Here is a 20,358-nt window from a genome sequence, read left to right on the forward strand (position 1 = left end):
GTTTTATTAATTGCTAGTTATGGTATTTGGTTACACTTTATTTGAAAGTGGCACCATAAGACTGTGATTAGACAATCATAATTATGACGTGACACTGTCATGAGCATTAATGAATGCTTATAACAGATGTCATTTAGTGTTATCTGGCAAATTATTACTTTTGAACGGATGTACAGTAAATGATCTAAGCTGGACATAAATTGAGTTAGTGGCATAATTTGCCGGATGAAACTTAATGACATAAGCATTCAGTAATTCCCATGGTAGTGTCATGTCATAATTTTGACAGTCTTATGACGTCACTGTCAAATAAAGTGTTACCTATTCACCCAAATAAGTCAACAAATAAACCACACTGGACTATAAGCCGCACAATTCAAAATGAAGGTAAAAAGTAGCGGCTTATAGTCCGAAAATTACGGTAGTTGTTTACTGGTCATGTTTGCAACTCACCATCAGCAGGCGACCAACCATATTATGCCACAGTAGGACGCATTGGTGGCGGAACAGCAAAAACATTGTTTTTATCATTTAAAATAATAATAATAATAATAATCTTCATTAAGATTATTTTAAAAAGTTTGATATTCTTTTAAACTGGGAGAAAAGGCTGAATACTCATGTCTCAGTGCCATTGCCGGAGCTAGGCATCCAATCCATTCTTACAGGGAAGGGACCAATGAATGACTGAACCATCCCATTTCAAATGGATTGGAAATCCATTGCCGTCAGTGGCAGCCAATGCGTTAACAAAGAAGTGACCCAAAAAGGAAGAATGCCATGAAGAAAGTCAGCTTCTTTACATTTCGTCAGAGGCTGCTCCCTGGCCTGGCTGTGTCTCTCTCGCCGCAGGTCGTGCGTGGGAGTGGAGTGGCGCGCTTTGACGCACAGTACCACACACACACGACGTTGCTCTCAGCGTAGACAGGCAGGTGTGTACAAGCCCGTGTGCACCGCCATGCAAGTGAGAGGACAGCAATTTTTGTTTGAAGCCGCGCACATTCAGTATATTGAAATGGGGGTGAAGGATCATAATTCATTGCCATGGATGGAAGTGAATGATCATTTAGTACATGTATTTCCTTTATCACATTAAAACAGACATGTCCAAAGTCTGGCCCGGGGGCCAAATGCGGCCCGTGGTCAAATTTCAGCCGGCTCCCAGCCTCTGTCATAAAATCAATAACATCTGGCCCGCACACAGACTTAATAAATTGGTCAGCAGTACTCCCACCAGCATATGAAGTAGCTTACACACTAAATGCTGCTCCTCATTTGCCCACTAAAAGGCAGCAGCACTCTAAGCAACATTACCCCGCGTGACACTTTACTCCCAATTTTCTAAAATGGCGACAATGAACAAAAAAAGTTGACTACCACGGCCGACGCTTCAAGGATAGGTGAAAATTGGACTATTTCTTCACTAAAATACGCAACAACCGTGTCTGCCTCATTTGCAAAGAGACAGTCGCTGTTTTTAAAGAGTTCAATGTGAGGCGATATTACCAAACAAGATACGCTGACATGTACGACAAGATTACAGGCAGCGAGAAATTGAAGCAACTTGAAGCTAGTTTAATTTCACAGCAGCAGTATTTCGCAAGAGCCCGAGAGTCGAAAGAGAACGCCACAAGGCTGGTTGCGAGATTGTTGAAATTATTACCGTATTGGCCCGAATATATGACTGCCCTGATTATAAGACAACCCCCTCTTTTTCAAGACTCAAGTTTGAATAAAAACTTTTTGAACATCAAATTAATTTTTATACCGAAAATAATTACAGTACATCTGAAACAAATGATTATAACAATATATTTGAGAGAAAAAGCATGTTATTTTGCCTCATTCAGATGTAAATACCCGAACATTTAAATATGTAAACTAAATGGCAATCACGTGCGTAAATAATTGGCTTCTGGTTTTTGAAATGTAAATAAACCAATCTATTGTGATAAAACAACAAAATTGCAGTAACTGCATTAACCATCAAAGTGACGTCTAACTGTAACTGTAGTCTTGAAACAAATCTGAAAGGAAAAACATTGCAATAAAATAATGCAAACTGGTTAAACTTGAGAGTAGCTGAGATCTGCAATGAGAGAACATCGCTTCAATGATATCTGGCGTCATCTAGCGTCGTGAATAGGTATAACGTCTAGACCGCGAATATAAGACGACCCCCACTTTTTCAGTCTTATTTCAATGCAAAAAACACTGTCTTATATTAGGGCCAATACGGTAATTAAAAAAGATAATGAGGCAAATGTGACACACAGAATGGCTTGCTAAAATTTGCTTAAATATACTGTTCTACGTAAAGGTTGTCAGCCAAGGTCGGCCCCCCACATTTTTACTACACCAACTCTGGCCCCTTTTGCAAAAAGTTTGGACACCCCTGCATTAAAACATGACTTAAAATATTCATTCATTCATTCATTTTCCATGCCGCTTTTCCTCAAATATAAAATATCAAATTTATAACGTGACGATTGGAAATTTGTTGAATTAAACATGAAATTTATGAATGTTTGATGTTAGAATGTCAAATTTATATTGTTAAAACATGAAATTGATTGCATTAAAATTTGAAATTGCCACATTAGAACATCAAATTTGTCATTTTACAATGTGAAATTCATCATATTGAAAGGGAAAATTTGTCATGTTACAATGTGAAATTTATGAATGTATGTTCATTCACCCCCTTCCAATAAAAAATTAATCGGACGTTTAGCGTCGTCAATGGCAGCCAATGGGCAACCTGTTGATTACATGATTAAACATCATTTTTAAAACAATGTATCGATTATTGGTGAAGCATATCATAACCTATTGGGATACAAAGTATCCCAATATCACCATATCGATAAATTGTTTATCACATCCCAATATGGAAGGGGACGTACTACGTCAAAGTTTGGAATCGCCGCCCTGTTGGAAATATCACGTACTTCTGTTCCGGGAGACTGTAAATTGTAACCAGTCTTGCCGTTAACTTCACCGTGGGATAGTGTTTTTGCAGGGATTATGTTAAAAACCCAAAATCCTGGTGGGATTTGCAGGGAAACACTGTCAATAGAGGCTCAAAACCGGTACTTTTCTAAAATCACTTTAATCACCGACGTAGACCCATAACTCAGTGGTTAATTTGTAAATCATCAAGTAACGGAACGCAAAGTACGTATGACAGCGCAGGGATGACGAGACGGGCACAGATCCTGGAACATACGCAGAAAATGGTTCTGAAAACAACACGCAAATGCCTACTTGCTATGGTGTGGGACGTACAAGCCACAATTTCAGACAATATCCATGGTATGAATGTTATGACAACAATTTACAATTATTTAGGCCATACTCTGTACAGCACGGGCAATTGCCCACATAACCACAGGTGGGATTTCCAGTTACATACAGTCTAACTTGTAAAACATTAAAAAAAAAAAAAAAAAGATTGCAATAAATAACACAAAACCATTCTTTTGCAAGTTTCACAGGTTCCACAGGTTCTCACAGTGTTTCTGTCTTGCCTTTTCTACATTTCTGTTACACAGTGCACGAAGTGTTGTTAACATACCATCATCGTTTACTCATTGTTCCCTGGTGCGCGAAAGTAAAACGTAAAGCACATTATACTGTAGAGATGGTCAGCGTCGTAGGAATTTATCGTGTTAATCCATTGTTGATCAAGCACTTATCCTCTTACGGTTCGCTTGACTGTGTCCATGTTGAAATCGATTGCTAAATGACTAAATGTACAGTATGTTTACTCCAGTGCATTTATTTACTTTCACATTGATTTCAAAACACTGAGCTAAAGACTGGATTGTGTTATTACACATGTGTGAAAATGCAAGAACTTTAATGTACAAATTTATTCTGACTGGCTATTTACCTAAGGCCAGTGAATTTTTTTTTTTTTTTTTTTTTTTTTTTTTATAAACACTTTGACAAAGAGTCATTTTATTGTAATATTGCATTTATATATTATATATATATATATATATTTTTTTATATAATTTATTATAATATTATATATTATACCATTTGCTGCCCCCTATAAGAGTGTGGGCCTTGTTTGCACTAATGTAAAGATTTTTAACTGTGAGTTCAAATATTGTATTGGAGAAGTTGCATTACTTGAAATAAAAATGCTAGAACTTTAATGTACATATTTATTCTGCCCGGCTATTTACCTAAGGCCTGTGAATTGTTTTGGTTTTTTTTTTAAATGCATTGACAAAGCCACGTTTTATTATAATATTGTATTCATATATTACATTATTATTTAAAATGTATTATAATATTATATATTATACAGTGCTGGCCAAATGTATTGTCACCCTTAGAATTCTGTCACATAATGCTCAATTTCTCCCAGAAAATGATTGCAATTACAAATGCTTTGGTAGTAATGTCTTCTTTTATTTTGCTTCCAATGAAAAAACACAAAAGAGAATGAAAAAAAAATCATCATCATTTTACACAAAACTCCAAAAATAATTGCGAACAACCGCTTCCGGTGTCCATCAATGAGTTTCTTACAATGTTCTGCTGGAGTTTCAGACAATTCTTTGGCCAACTGCTCCAGGTCTCTGAGATTTGAAGGGAAACTGCCATTTTCAGATCTCTGCAAAGGTGTTCTATGGGATTCAGGTCTGTACTCATTGCTGGCCACTTTAGAAGTCTCCAGTGCTTTCTCTCAAACCATTTTCTAGTGCTTTTTGAAGTGTGTTTTGGGTCACTGTCCTGCTGGAAGACCCATGATCTCTGAGAGAAACTTTTTCACACTGGGCCATACATTATATTACAAAATTTGCTGGTAGTCTTCAGACTTCATAATGTCATTCCCACGGTCAAGCAGTCCAGTGCCAGAAGCAGGAAAGCAACCCCAAAACATCAGGGAACCTCTGCCATGTTTGACTGTGGGGACATTGTTTTTTTACCCATGTAAACTCTATATTGATGCAGTTTCCCAAAAAGCTCTACTTTTGTTTCATCTGACCAGAGAACATTCTTCCAAAATGTTTTTGGCTTTTTCAGGTAGGTTTTGGAAAACTCAAGCCTGGCTTTTATATATCTCTGGGTCAGAAGTGGGATCTTCCTGGGTATCCTACCTACGCCGACGGATGGTATGGGTTGACACTGTTGTACCGTCGGACTGCAGGACAGCTTGAACTTGTTTGGATGTTAGTCCAGGTTCTTTATCCACCATCCGCACAATCTTTTGTTGAAATCTCTCAATTTTTCTTTTCCGTCCACATCTCGGGATGTTAGCCACAGTGCCATGGGCTTTACACTTATTGATGACACTGCGCACGGTAGACACAGGAACATTGAGGTCTTTGGAGATGGACTTGTAGCCCTGACATTGCCCATGCTTCCTCACAACTTTGCTTCTCAAGTCCTGAGACAGGTCTTAATCTTCTTTCTTTTCTCCACACTCAACGTGGTACACACAAGGACACAGAGGTTGAGTCAACTTAAATCCATTTTAACTGACTGCAAGTGCGATTTAGTAATTGCCACCACCTGTTATGCGCCACAGGTATGTAACAGGTGCTGTTAATTACACAAACTGGAGAAGCATCACAGGATTTTTCAAAGGGTGCCAATACTTATGTCCGGCTCATTTTTGGAGTTTTGTGTAAAATGATAATGAATTTTTTCCCATTGCAAGCAAAATAAATGAAGATATTACTACCAAAGCATTTGTAATTACAATCATTTTCTGGGAGAAATTGAGCATTATCTGACACAATTGCAGGAGTGCCAATACTTTTGGCCAGCAGTGTAATATTTCCTGCCCCCTCAGAGTGTGGGCCTTGTTTGCACTAATGTAAAGATTTTAAGCTGTCAGTTCAAATATTGTATTAGAGAAGTTGCATTACTTAAAGTAAATGTATTGCAACTTACCAGTCCAAGTTCTTGTCTGCAACACTGTCCAAACATTGTCAGTCAGTTCATAGTCCAAATAGAATAACTTCACCTCACTCTGTAATTGTTACAACTGTTTATTATGAAAAGCTGAAATAAACAACAAGCAGTTACAGTTTGTCAAGAACTTGTTAAAGTCATGTTATAGTATTCACATTTTATTGGCTTTTCACAACCACACTTGGGCTCATGTTTGTAAGAGTAGAGCAAACAACCACAATCTTATCAAGGAAGTTAACACCCTCCCTTTTACACGGTAGCACAAAACTAATGGGAACCTTGTTTGAAAAAATGGTGTACTTATTCCGAATGTTCCCAATCACCTGTTCCACATGAATGCGGAGGTGTGCAATTTTCCTAATGCTCTCCACATCACTTGCAGGAAAGCGGTGAAAAGTGAGTGCAGTTTTCCTTACAGCTTTTCTGTCATGGGAGACGCTGTTGCACCCGGTACCACACAATACTAATACACAATACACAATAATAGTTTTCTTTTGACAACAACCAAGGAACTAGCCTAGCACTACCTCAAATTACAGTCCATGTTGAGTCTGCCAGAACAGAAGTACAGTGGGGCAAATAAGTATTTAGTCAACCACTAATTGTGCAAGTTCTCCTACTTGAAAAGATTAGACAGGCCTGTAATTTTCAACATGGGTAAAACTTAACCATGAGAGACAGAATGCGGAAAAGAAAAACAGAAAATTACATTGTTTGATTTTTAAATAATTTATTTCCAAATTAGAGTCGAAAATATTTGGTCACCTACAAACAAGCAAGATTTCTGGCTCTCAAAGCGGTCTAACTTCTTCTAACGAGGTCCAACGAGGTCTAACGAGGCTCCACTCGTTACCTGTATTAATGGCACCTGTTTTAACTCATTATCGGTATAAAAGACACCTGTCCACAACTTCAGTCAGTCACACTCAAAACTCCACTATGGCCAAGACCAAAGAGCTGTCGAAGGACACCAGAGACAAAATTGTAGACCTGCACCAGGCTGGGAAGACTGTATCTGCAATAGGTAAAACGCTTGGTGTAAAGAAATCAACTGTGGGAGCTAGTATTAGAAAATGGAAGACATACAAGACCACTGATAATCTTCCTCGATCTGGGGCTCCATGCAAGATCTCACCCCGTGGAGTCAAAATGATAACAAGAATGGTGAGCAAAAATCCCAGAACCACACGGGGGGACCTAGTGAATGACCTACAGAGAGCTAGGACCACAGTAACAAAGGCTACTATCAGTAACACAATGCGCCGCCAGGGACTCAAATCCTGCACTGCCAGACGTGTCCCCCTGCTGAAGCCAGTGCACGTCCAGGCCCATCTGTGTTTCGCTAGAGAGCATTTGGATGATCCAGAAGAGGACTGGGAGAATGTGTTATGGTCAGATAAAACCAAAGTAGAACTTTTTGGTATAAACACAGGTTCTTGTGTTTGGAGGAGAAAGAATACTGAATTGCATCCGAAGAACACCATACCCACTGTGAAGCATGGGGGTGGAAACATCATGCTTTGAGGCTGTTTTTATGCAAAGGGACCAGGACGACTGATCTGTGTAAAGGAAAGAATGAATGGAGCCATGTATCGAGAGATTTTGAGTGAAAATCTCCTTCCATCAGCAAGGGCATTGAAGATGAGATGTGGCTGGGTCTTTCAGCATGACAATGATCCCAAACATACAGCCAGGGCAACAAAGGAGTGGCTTCGTAAGAAGCATTTCAAGGTCCTGGAGTGGCCTAGACAGTCTCCAGATCTCAACCCCATAGAAAATCTGTGGAGGGAGTTGAAAGTCCGTGTTGCCCAACGACAGCCCCAAAACATCACTGCTCTAGAGGAGATCTGCATGGAGGACTGGGCCACAATACCAGCAACAGTGCGTGAAAAGCTTGTGAAGAGTTACAGAAAATGTTTGGCATCCGTTATTGCCAACAAAGGGTACAAAACAAAGTATTGAGATGAGCTTTTGGTATTGACCAAATACTTATTTTCTTGCCTGGTACACCAGACTCACCGCTGTTCCAGCTATTGAGTCTGGCCACCATTCAGCGGATACAATTTCCAGGGCGGAGCAAGCCACAGCAAACAGACAGCGGAGTGGACCAATCAGCGACGGGCAGATGTAACGTTAGTAAAACGACGAGAGCAGGAAAAGGGACTTGCGCCCGGAAGTAAACAGTTTATTCAACATGACTAGCGCGAGACAGACTGTTGTCAATGACTCATGACGATGTGTTTTTGGTCATTTAAAACTGATTTTACCGTGGATTGGAACATATTCTCGGCTCTCCTGTTCACCATCTGTGTTGTTGTGGAGACGACTTCCGACGCACAAGAGTGACGTTGCTCGTTAAGAACACGTCACGCAAATAAAAGAATCTGATGTGTCGATTGATTTTGTACCTGCTCGAGAGGCCGTTAATGGGCTGTTTCCCAGACTTTTCTCTCAGTGTTTGAAAAATACAGGGAGAACAGTCTGGCCATGCCAGGCAACTTATTTTCCACCATGTTTTGCAAATAAATGATTTAAAAATCAAACAATGTGGTTTTCTGTTTTTTTTTTCCACATTCTGTCTCTCATGGTTGAGGTTTACCCATGATGACAATTACAGGCCTCTCTAATATTTTCAAGTGGGAGAACTTGCACAATTAGTGGTGGACTAAATACTTATTTGCCCCACTGTACGTGATTTTTCCAACATAGCGGCGTATTCAAACAATGACGTAGTACGTCACCTTTCCCTATTGCCAGCCCCTACCCCCATATCGAATGGATTGGACGTCCATCACCGTCACTGGCAACCAATGAGTTCGGCTGTAATGTGCAAGGTGTACCTTGTTTCCAATATGACAAGGCCTGTTCAGAGGTGTTCCTTTTTTTCATACTGAATGTGATTTTGACCCTTTATACAAATTCTCACATTTTTTCGCAAACAAGTGGACAAACTTGGCCATTGCTGGTTGCTGATGAGCTTCTCTTTGCAAACTTCCAGGGTGGTCGTCTATAAGAGATGATCTTCATCCTCCATCCTCCGCCGTACAGTACTCAGAAGGGGGGGATTGATGGAAGGGTTTTGGGGAGCCTAGAGTTTTTGGTCTATTTAGCCCCCAGCAGATTGCCCATCTCTCCTTCCCCCTCCGGCCTTCTCCTCCCCCTGGCTTTTGTGTGCCCTGAGCCCACTCCTCCCCCTTTTGTCACCCGGGCATTCCGCTTTGCTTAGCACGCACAATGGGCGCTCAGTGCTCACTCTCCTGACACTGCATTCTGTATGTGGGCACGGGAGGGGATTGGAAACGAGGGGTCGGAGGGTGGGTGGCGGTAACGGCAGTGATTTTTTTTTTTTTTTTTTTTAAAGGATGACAGCGAGTCACCCCATGTGACCAAAATGCCAAGCATCAACTCCCCCACTTTGTTTTTTCAAAGGAGTCGTAACTCGTGCCGCGAGGCTCCAGATGGGCAGTAAAAAACAGTGCCCGCTTAGTGTGGCACGGATCAAACCAAACAAGCAAACAGGTGTTCCTCATGCCTCTGTCATTCCAAGACCCGATGGAATTTTAATTCATTGGGTGCCATTGACACCAATAGACGTCCTATCCATTTGAACTGGGAGGGTTCAGTCGTTCATTCACCCCCTACCGGTTGGACGTCTATCGGCGTCAATGGCAGTAAAAGATGAGCGTTCACAGCCTTTTCTCACAGTTTAAAAGAATTGGATTTCTTTTGAAAAGCAATGTGGTAATGAGTTAATTTTGGGTCCAAGTACATTTTTGAGCATTCCGACATCACTTCCTGTATATTTTGGATCATTTCCTGTTGATTTTAGGGCATTTCCAGTTCACTTCCTGTTCATTGGTCACTTCCTGTTGATTTCGGATCACTTTCTGATGGTTTTGAGGTATTGCCGAGTCACTACCTGTACAGTACATGCTGGGTCAGGTACATTTGTAGCCAACCCTCGCACTTCAAATGAAATTGACTGCTACAAGCGATAAACTCAGGTAGGCAATTCTAGCTGCTTCCAGCAGATTTTGTGTCACTTACTTTTGATTTCTGAGTACCTCCCAGATCATTTCCAGTTTATTTTGGATCACTTCCTGTTGGTTTTGGGGAAATTCCAGGTCACTTTTGGCTGATTTTGGGGCAATTCATGTCACTTCCTGTTCATTTTGGGGTAATTCCAGGTCACGTCCTTTTTATTTTGGGGCAAGTCAGATCCCTTCCTTTTTCCTTTGGGGCAATTCAATTTCACTTCCTTTGAATTTAGGTCATTCATTCCATGCCGCTTTTTGCTCACAATGCCTGTCAATTTTGTGGGGAAATTAACAGTCATTTCCTGCTGATTTTGGGCAAATCAAGGTTAGTTTCTGTATATTTTGAGTTCATTTCTGTAGGTTTTTGGGTAATTCAGGTCACTTCCTGATGATTTGAGGGTATTTCCAGATAATATTCAAAGTCAATGGGCGTTATTAACTGGCAGTTTAAATGGATTGGAATTCTATCGCCGTCAATGGCAGCCAATGAATTAAGACTTAGCTTCAGAGCATTTTTTACCAATTTAGGGAGGAGTGCAAACATGATTTCTCCCCTCCCTGCACACCCAAAAATGGTGGATTAATTACAAGTCTTTGACGTGTTCATCAAAGATTTGGAAGCGTTGTCAGCGATATGATGTCATGGAGGTTAGACATGTCCTGGCTCATACACATGATAATAATACCATTTGATTGACACAATGAATGAGGGTTTATTAATGTTATGGTAAGGGGTTGGCATTTGTGTGAAATCGAACTTACACCATACACATGCGGAAATCTAAACTACTTGCAGATTCTAGGTTAGATTTAATCTTTTATAGAGCAAGTAATGATTTGGTACTTTAAAATAAAAGGAACTTCAGAAAAGACCTGCCGTCCACACGTGTGGATATCACATTTTGGATCATGTAGGCCACAATATTACGTTTAGTAAACAAGTGTCATCAGCAATATAACACTAAATTTTGTTTATAGTTTATTAAGGTGAAAAAAATAACAGATGTCATTGATTGCCATTGATGACGATAGACGTCCAATTCCTTTACACTGGGAGAACTGGTTCAGATTTCAGTGCCATTGACGGTGCCATTTAGACTGATAGGGGCGCATTAATTGATGTTCATTCCCTATGTTTCCTACATATTGTCCTAAAAAGGGTTAATCATTTTGTCTCAAACAGACTGATTTTATTGTCTGCCATTATTGGTGATATAAATCAAATACATTTTAATTGGAACCTGAAATTACCCTAAAATCAACAGGAATCGACCAAAAATCAATGAGAAGTGAGCAGGAATTTCCACATAATCAACAGGAAGTGACACCAAATCAACAGGAAGTTACCTGGAATTGCTACCCAATGGCGTACCGCAAGCAACAAGTCACTTCCGCTCATTAGTATTCATGACATTAGCTACTGTTGCTCAGTAGGGACAAGCCACCGTTTGTACCTAATAGGAAATGAATGGAAATCGTGCACGAAGGAGATGTTTACAGTGCTAAACCTACCAATTCTCTCCGAAAATGATGTGCAAGGTGCCAAATTCACTGGCACAGATGTAGAAGAACATAAAAATGTTCAGTTAAAGAGATGGCTTGAGTGTCGAAGGCTGAAAAAGAAGAAAAAAATGGGCCGACCTAAGCATAGCTTTAGCTTTTTTATCGACGCGACTGACAATGATATTTTCCTGTTTCAACAAGCTATCCTTTACCATCAGCCCTGTCTTTCTTATATATCCTCTGGTTGTCCTACGTCTCTTACCGTTCTTGGGGGTAATTTAGTTAGCTTTGTGTAGTGATCGCAAATTCTACTCAGTGACAGCCAACGAACACTTTTAATTTTTTCATTGATAGCACATCTTAATTCTATAATTTATTTACACTTCCCCCTTACTAAAGTTGTTTTTTTAATATATATATAACAGAAACAGTAACAGTGGCAGTCAGATACCAATGTAATTCTTTTCAGGTCATTCATTGTCAGATAGAAGCAGTATTGCACAACGTTACGCTAAAAAAGTAAGTTAAAAATATAAAAATGGCTTACCTCTTTGTCCTCTGAAAGACAATGCCAACCCAACATAATGTTTACTGCATATGAAATGTGAATGGATTCACCGAGCTGGAGTTAAAGTCTGCGCAAGTTGATTGAGTCTTCACATTTTTTCCTCCCGAGTTTTTGGTTTCCGGAAACGTATGAAGAAAACATCCTTCATGTGTCGTAATGTCTAGAATCGTTTCTACAAGTTCCAAAAAAGCAATGCATGATCGGCATGTTCGTTTTTGAAAGATTACCGGAGAAAAGTAGCTCAAATTACGTTGCGTCTATGTGAGGGCGGGTCTATAATATCCCACTTCGGCTTTACTTCCGCTTTACGATGCGACGTCACGGTCTAAAAATAGCCTGCGTGCGGTACGCCATTACCATTAAACAGCCTGTAATTACCCTAAAATCTACCGGAATGGCGTACCGCACGCTACACGTCACTTCCGCTCATTAATGTTCATGACGTTAGCAGCTGTTGCTAAGGGGGGACATGCTCCCGTTTGTCCCCAATAGTAAATGAATGGAACTAGTGTACGAAGGAGATGTTTACAGAGCTAAACCTACCAATTCTGTCCGAAAATGATGTCACTGGTGCCCAATGTTGTTAATTTTACTTTAAAAAAGTAATTAATTACAGTTACAAATTACTTCTCCAAAAAAGTAATTGCGTTAGTAACTCAGTTACCTGAATGTAAGAGTAATTAGTTACTTGGCAAAGTAACTAGTGATGATTTTCATGTTTTTTTTTTTTTTTCTCCAAAAAAAAAACAAAACAAAACAAAAAACAGGTCACACAATGTGAAGTTTAAAGGGTTTTGGGGACAATTGGCTCTAGCCCAATTCTTTACCCTCCACTTAAATAGACACAAGGGTATTGCGATAACAAGATAGTAACCTTTGCTATGTGTGGAAGTCATTTAAAGTTGTGAATCAACCGTTAAAGTTGTTAAAATTGCTCCCGTTATTGCATTAGTTCCCTTCAGTCTACTTTCAACATGTGTAAGTTTTAAAACTGTTTCATAATTTAAAGATAGATTTAAGTCAAGATTTTGCCGATTTAGGAGCCTTTTAGATTTAAAAAAAAAAAAAAAAGTTACTTAAGTTCGCTAGGAAGGATCTCTACAACAGAGCCTTCCTGAGAGGTCTACTGCTTTAAGATGGCGGCTGTTTACTACAGGATGTAGTCCTTAAAACATGTTGCCAATGCACCCGTGTCTGTCATTTGCATCTAGTTCTATAATATGTGATATCTACTGTATCATGTCGGCGTAGTTTGTAGGCTATCGGCTACAGTCAGGTATTATTGGAGCCACCTAGCATCGCGTTTGCAACGGCGTCTTCCCCACTCCTGCTCTGCTCTCTCGTCTCCTTGAGTCCGTCCCTCTCAGACTTTTTTTATTCAACCAACTTAGTAATGCATAGTAACGCGCGCCTTTCCCGTCTCAGTAACGGTAACGGCGTTGTCAAGATGAGAAAAGTAGTTAGATTATTCACTACTGAAAAAAATAACACCGTTAGTGACGCCGTTATATTCTAACGCTGTTATTAACAACACTGCTGGTGCCAAATTAACTGGTAAAGATGTGGAAGAACATATAAATGTTCAGTTAAAGAGACGGCTTAAGTGTCGAGGGCTGAAAAAAGAGCCGACTTAATCCACACCTTTTTCCTTACGCCACTGATAATGACATTGTCCTCTTTCAACAAGAAGCTATCCTTTACCCCCATATGCCCTGTCTTTCTTATATATTATATATTCTGGTTGTCTTACATCTCTGACCGTTCTTGGGGGTAATTTATATTGTTAGTTTTGTGTAGCGATACACAAAAACAACGTTAAAAAATATGTAAAAATATCAAAATGGCTTACCTCTTCTGTGGGATGCTGTGGCAGGCGATGGGTCGGGATTGTCATTTGTAGGACCATAACCCCCGACAAAACGCTTCCTGCATATGAAGGTGAATAACTTCACCTTGCTAGCGTTAAACTGGTCTTTCGGAAACGTGTGAAGAAAACATCTTTGATATGTGGACGGTCGTAATGTCGTTTCTACAAGTTCCATAGTAGCAGTGTTTGAATAGCATGCTCGTTTTTGAAAGATTACCGGAGAAAACTACCAGAAATATAATGGTTTTTATGCGAGGGCGTGACTATAAAGTCCCATTTTCGCTTTACGATGCGACGTCACGGTCTAAAAATAGCATTCGTGCAGTACGCTATTGAACAAAAATCAATAGGAAGTAACCCAAAACAACAGAAAGTGACCTAAAGTGACCCCATATTCAACAGGAAGTGATGCATATTTAACAGGAGGTGACTGGAAATTACCACCAAATCAACAGAAAGTTACCAAAATGAAAGCCTATAAATGTTTGAGTGGTTTTAGTTAAAGCAAACACTGTTTTTTTCATCTGTGTGATTTTGAAAATGATCAGATCACATTTGATGGTGATTTTGTGTAGAAATGTGAGAAATTCAAAAAGGTTCAGATACTTTTTCATACCACTGTATGGGTTGGCTGGCATTGAATGATCATGTTTCAGTGCCATTAACGGCGATGTTCAATTGATCTAGACTGGAAAAGGTGGATAAGTAAATGCTTTACCATGATCAATTTTACATTTCCAGTCACATTACATTGAGCGCCTATTAATGGCACTTAAATTGCCGCGTTTCAACAGTGAGATAACTCATTTTGCACTCCAATCAAAGCGGCTCCTCTCAACCCCTTTAAATCACAGCGTTTCATCTGTGCGCCGTTCAGGTGCACTGAGTTTAGTGCAGAGGAGCAGAACGTGTAATCCGAAGCGACGTTTAATTCCTACTTTAGGACAGCAGAGTGCACAAGGACAAGCGGGTCGTGTATGAGGGGAGGCCAAGGGGGTCCGGGGGGGTTGGTTTGTGTTTCAAAGACCCTGTTTGTTCGCCCATATTTCACACCACAGTGACATCTTAAAGCCTAGACAGGCCTGGTTGTTTGGCCCTCTTTCACTTTCTCGGAAAAAAGGGGAATTGGGGGGGCTGCTTGAGGGTAGGGGGTACTAAAATATATGCAAATGGTTCCCCAGAGGGGATACGAATTTTATGAGTTTAGAATTTAGTTCAGCCAACCTGAATAATCAAATGTGGGAACAAATAAAGACCCCCTCGGAGACCTCATCCCCATCCCACCTTGCAGGTCCGAAGTCCTACCAGAAGGAGGAAGAGGAGGAGAAAACGGAGAAGAAGGCTCGGCGCACCTGATCAGGCACAGGCGCCGGCTCTTTCTGATTACGCCGCCATTTTCCCAGCGGGCCGCCCACGCCTCATCCCGCCGCCGTGAATATGGAGGGCCGGCTGATCTCCAGCCGTGCTTGCTCTCATCTCACCGGCCAATTAAGTCGCTTTTAGAGTGATTTCGTCTGCCTTCGCCTGCTGGACACCAAAAAAAAAAGACCCTAGTGAGTGGTGTTTTTTTTTTTTTTTTTGTTTTTTTTTTTGTTCTCTCCTCTCATTTACAATGTGGGGGGTCTGGCAAGCAGTGGTGTATGAAGAAAAGTTCGAAATCTCTGAACATAACAGTGCAACAGGTGGGGAATTGAATACAGAATTATAGAAATATGGTCTTTGTATCTTATTTGCTCACTTTAGTTTTGATAAGTTTTGTACCAATGTGTGCTTTTGCGTAATAAAGGGTCTCAGAAATATGAAACAATACTGAAGACAGCGCAAAATACCGAGAGAGACAGTCGCCAGTCTCGGGAACTCACTAACTGCGAGTGATAGACATTCAATCCATTTTGACTAGGAGGGTTGGCAATCATTCACTGCAGTGTCAATATGATGTCATTTTGTGATAAATCTAATATTTTAATGTTTAATATGTTTAACATTTTAAAGCAGGGGTGTCCAAACTTTTTGTAAAGGGGGCCAGATTTGGTGTGGTAAAAATGTGAGAGGCCGACCTTAGCTGACGTCATTTATGTAGAACAATATATTTAAGCAAATTTTAGCAAGCCATTCTGTGTGTCACATTTGCTTTATTACCGTATTGACCCAAATATAAGACGGCCCTGATGATAAGACGACCCCCTCTTTTTCAAGACTCAAGTTTGAAAAAATACTTTTTGAACACCAAATTAATTTTTATACAGAAAATAATTACAGTACATCCCAAACAAATGATTATAACAATATATTTGAGAGAAAAAGCATGTTATTTTTCTTCATTCAAATCTTAATATCTGAACATTTAAATACAGTATGTAAACTTAAAGAGCATATGACACCAGAAAAAAAGTCTTAAACGGCATTATTATGTGAATTAGAGACGATTTTTGAGATGATTCGACTATATACAACAATTTAGCAAAGCGCAGATGACGAGAAATTAGTCTTTTAATCTGCCGGTTAGCCACGCCTACCATTATAGGGCTTTAGCGTCCCCAACAGGTGGATGACGTCAGCGGTAGACTGGGCTCATCGGTTTTACTATTCAGCCCATTGAGGGGGAATTGTTCAGAACGAGGAAAACGCGACGAAGAGAGCCGCAAAATGTCATTGTTTCAGTCTCTCTACTCCAATATTTTTACAGGATATTCTTTTTATGCAAGTATTTTTCCCAAATAGCTATATAAATGGCTTGAGAAGGACCAGTCAGCCCGTCGAGGGGGAACTATTCACAATGAGGAAAATGCGACGAAGAGAGCGGCAAAATGTCATTGTTTCTGTCTCTTTACTTCCATATTTTTACAGGATATTCTTTTTATCCAAGTATTTTTCCCCAATAGCTATATAAATGGCTTGAGAAGGACCAGTCAGCCCGTCGAGGGGGAACTATTCACAATGAGGAAAACGCGACGAAGAGAGCGGCAAAATGTCATTGTTTCTGTCTCTTTACTTCCTTATTTTTACAGGATATTCTTTTTATCCAAGTATTTTCCCCAATTGCTAAATAAATGGCATGGTCAAGACAAATAACAATCTTGTGCTAAATGGAATATGAAATAATAAAAATCCATTTATTCAAGACGACATGGCAAAATTACTCCATAAAGGTCAAAACTGTCGACTTCACCTTTACTGTCGCACCTCCCGAACGATACTTTATGACACCTAAATCGGACATGTCATTTCCCTTCCCCGGCTTCGGAGAATGTAAACAAACCAGAAGGAGTGACAGCTAGCCGACATGCTAACCCGAACCGAGTGATGTTTCAAAGTCTTCAAAGCGGAAAATCACACAAAGCTATCCTGGATTATTTGACATAACGACCCGGTTGTCGAATGTCTTAGCGGATCGGCAAACCGCCCGGCGGAGAGCAATTTACAGTTCGTTCCCCGGAGGAGGGTGGCTGGAGCTAACGCAGCTAACGTGCTGCTGCTAATGCATTAGGAGAGCTTTTTACATGCCTATCAATGATCAAACGTAAGGAGTCCTTCATTCAAAGGAAGTTTGTAGTGTTTACTTTGTAATTGCTGTATTCGTATTTGACATAATACAAAACAAGATGTTTACTCACTTCCTCGTAAGTCCAATGGTCCCACAGTAAATATCCACGTTGAATGGGAACCTTTTGAAACTCCAAAAAGGCGCATATGCCTCTCCCTCATACAGAATGATTTTTCTGCAGCCGTTTGGCTGGCGTGATGCGAAAAATAAACGTATTAATCCGCAAAATCAGCTGAATCCTTTGTCCTCATACACAACAGTACACTGTAGCGTGAAGAGGACGTCTTCTACCGTACACGTCACAGCGCCCTCCTCCTCAATGCAAGACCGAAGCCGGAAGTCACTCATTTTCCTGGCGCGGGATTCAAAAAACTAAATAAATATAGCGATCGCTTCCACACACATCCAAGCGGTCCATATCATTCAGGAGCATAAAATACCGCGTGTATTATGAAATAAACATGCTTTTTCGTGTCACAGGCACTTTAAGTGCAATCACATTCGTAAATGAATGGCTTCTGGTTTTTGAAATGTAAATAAACCAATCTATTGTGATAAAACAACAAAATAGCAATAACTGCATTAACCATCAAAGTGAAGTCTAACTGTAACTGTAGTTTTGAAACAAATCTGAATAAGAAAAAACATTGCAATGAAATAATGCAAACTGGTTAAACTTGAGAGTAGCTGAGATCTATCATGACAGAACCGCTTCAATGATATCTGGCGCCATCTAGCGTGGTGAATGGGTATAATGTCTAGACCGCGAATATCAGTAATTTCAGTCTTATTTCAATGCAAAAAAAACACTGTCTTATATCCGGGCCAATATGTTTTTGTTTTTTTTGTTTTTTATTAATAATTTCAACAATCTTGCAACTAGCCTTTTTGGCATTCTCTTTCGACTGTCGGGCTCTTGTGAAATACTGGTGCTGTAAGATTAAACTAGCTTCAATTTCTCGCAACGTACCTTCCCTGTAATCTTGTCTTACATGTCAACGTGTCTTGTTTGGTAATATCGCCTCACATTGAACTCTTTAAAAACAGCGACTGTCTCTTTGCAAATGAGGCAGACACAGTTGTTGCGTATTTTAGTGAAGTAATCTTCCAATTTCTACCTATCCTTTAAGCGTCGGCCGTCGCAGTCAACTTTTTTATTGTTGATTGTCGACATTTTAGAAAACTGAGAGTAACGGGTCACAAGGGGTACTGTTGCTTAGAGTGCTGCTGCCTTTTAGTGGGTAAATGAGGAGCAGCATTTAAGTGTGCAAGCTACTTCATGTGCTGGTAGCAGTACTGCTGACCAATTTATTAAGTCTGTGTGCGGGCCAGACGTTATTGATTTTATGACAGAGGCTGGGGGCCGGATGAAATTTGACCACGGGCCGCATTTGGCCGCCGGGCCGGACTTTGGACATGTCTGTTTTAAAGTGAAAAGTCTGAACAAGAAAAATTCACATTGCAACACCATGAATGTCACATTTAACTAATAAATTTCAATTCAATTCAGAAAATTTCAAAGTTTGACATGATAACATTTCAAATTGTAATGTGATAATGTCAGGTTTTAACAGGATAAATTTCACCAAAAAATGATCAATTTTACATTCTGAAATGATAAATGTCATGTTTTAACCAGATCAATATCTTATTTTTGTTTACCAGATGAATTTAACGTTTTAACATGATGAATTTCACATTGAAACATGATCAATTTCACATTTTAATCCAACAAATTGATACATTTTCATGACAAATTTCAGGTTTTGATCATTTCACGTTTTAACATGATAAAACTTTGCATTGTAGTGTGACCATTTTTTTTTTTTTTTTTTTTTTGACGACATAAATTCCACACACAAACATGACAAATTTGATGTTTTAACATGAAAGATTTCACAATTTAAAATTATTGTTTTAACTTGATCAATTTTGAAATGTAAAACGATAACCACCGTAATTTTCGCACTAAAAGGTGCGCCTGACATTAAGCCGCCACCCACCAAAAACACGAAAACGGCATTTATTCATAGATAAACCACACTGGGCTATAAGCCACAGCTATCCTCACTATGTTATGGAATATTTAGACCAAAAGATATTAACCGGTAACACTTTATTTGACAGCGGCATCATACGACTCTCTTAAGACCAAATGAACCACCATTTGAACCAATTGGCTGCAAAGCTTCATTGCTTCAAGATGCTTCATTTGACCATCACTGCTCCCTTGGGGGACACAGTCAACCTCTGCTTCCGCCTGCTGTCAACACTGTTGTTGTCCAACATGCCTCTTAACATACATTGCAGCGCTAAAGATGTAAATAACAATTAAAATTCATGTTCTGTGCTAATTATTTTTTCAGTTACTGTTCTAATTGTTTCATTAATTGCTAGTTATGGTATTTAATAACACTTTATTTGAAAGTGGCACCATAAGACTGTCATTAGACAATCATAATTATAAGATGACACTATCATGAGCATTAATGAATGCTTTAACAGATGTCATGTAGTGTTATCCGGCAAATTATATGACTTTTGAATGGATGTAAAAGATCCGCGCTGGACATAAATGGAGATAGTGACATAATTTGCTGGATGACACTTAATTACATCTGTCATAAGCATTCGGTAAAGCCCATGGTAGTGTCATGTCATAATTATGACGGTCTGTTGACAGTCTTATGACACCGCTGTCAAATAAAGTGGTACCTATTATCCCCCAAAAAATCAACAAATAAGCCACACTGGACTATAAGCCGCAAGATTCAAAATGAAGGAAAAAAGTAGCAGTTTACAGTACGAAAATTACGGTAATGTTTTAACGTGATCAGTTTCTCTTGTTAACGTAATAAATTTCATGATAATTTCACATTAAAAGATGATAAATTTCACAATT

This window comes from Corythoichthys intestinalis, chromosome 11 (assembly GCF_030265065.1).
Source record: "Corythoichthys intestinalis isolate RoL2023-P3 chromosome 11, ASM3026506v1, whole genome shotgun sequence".
Taxonomy (NCBI): domain Eukaryota; kingdom Metazoa; phylum Chordata; class Actinopteri; order Syngnathiformes; family Syngnathidae; genus Corythoichthys; species Corythoichthys intestinalis.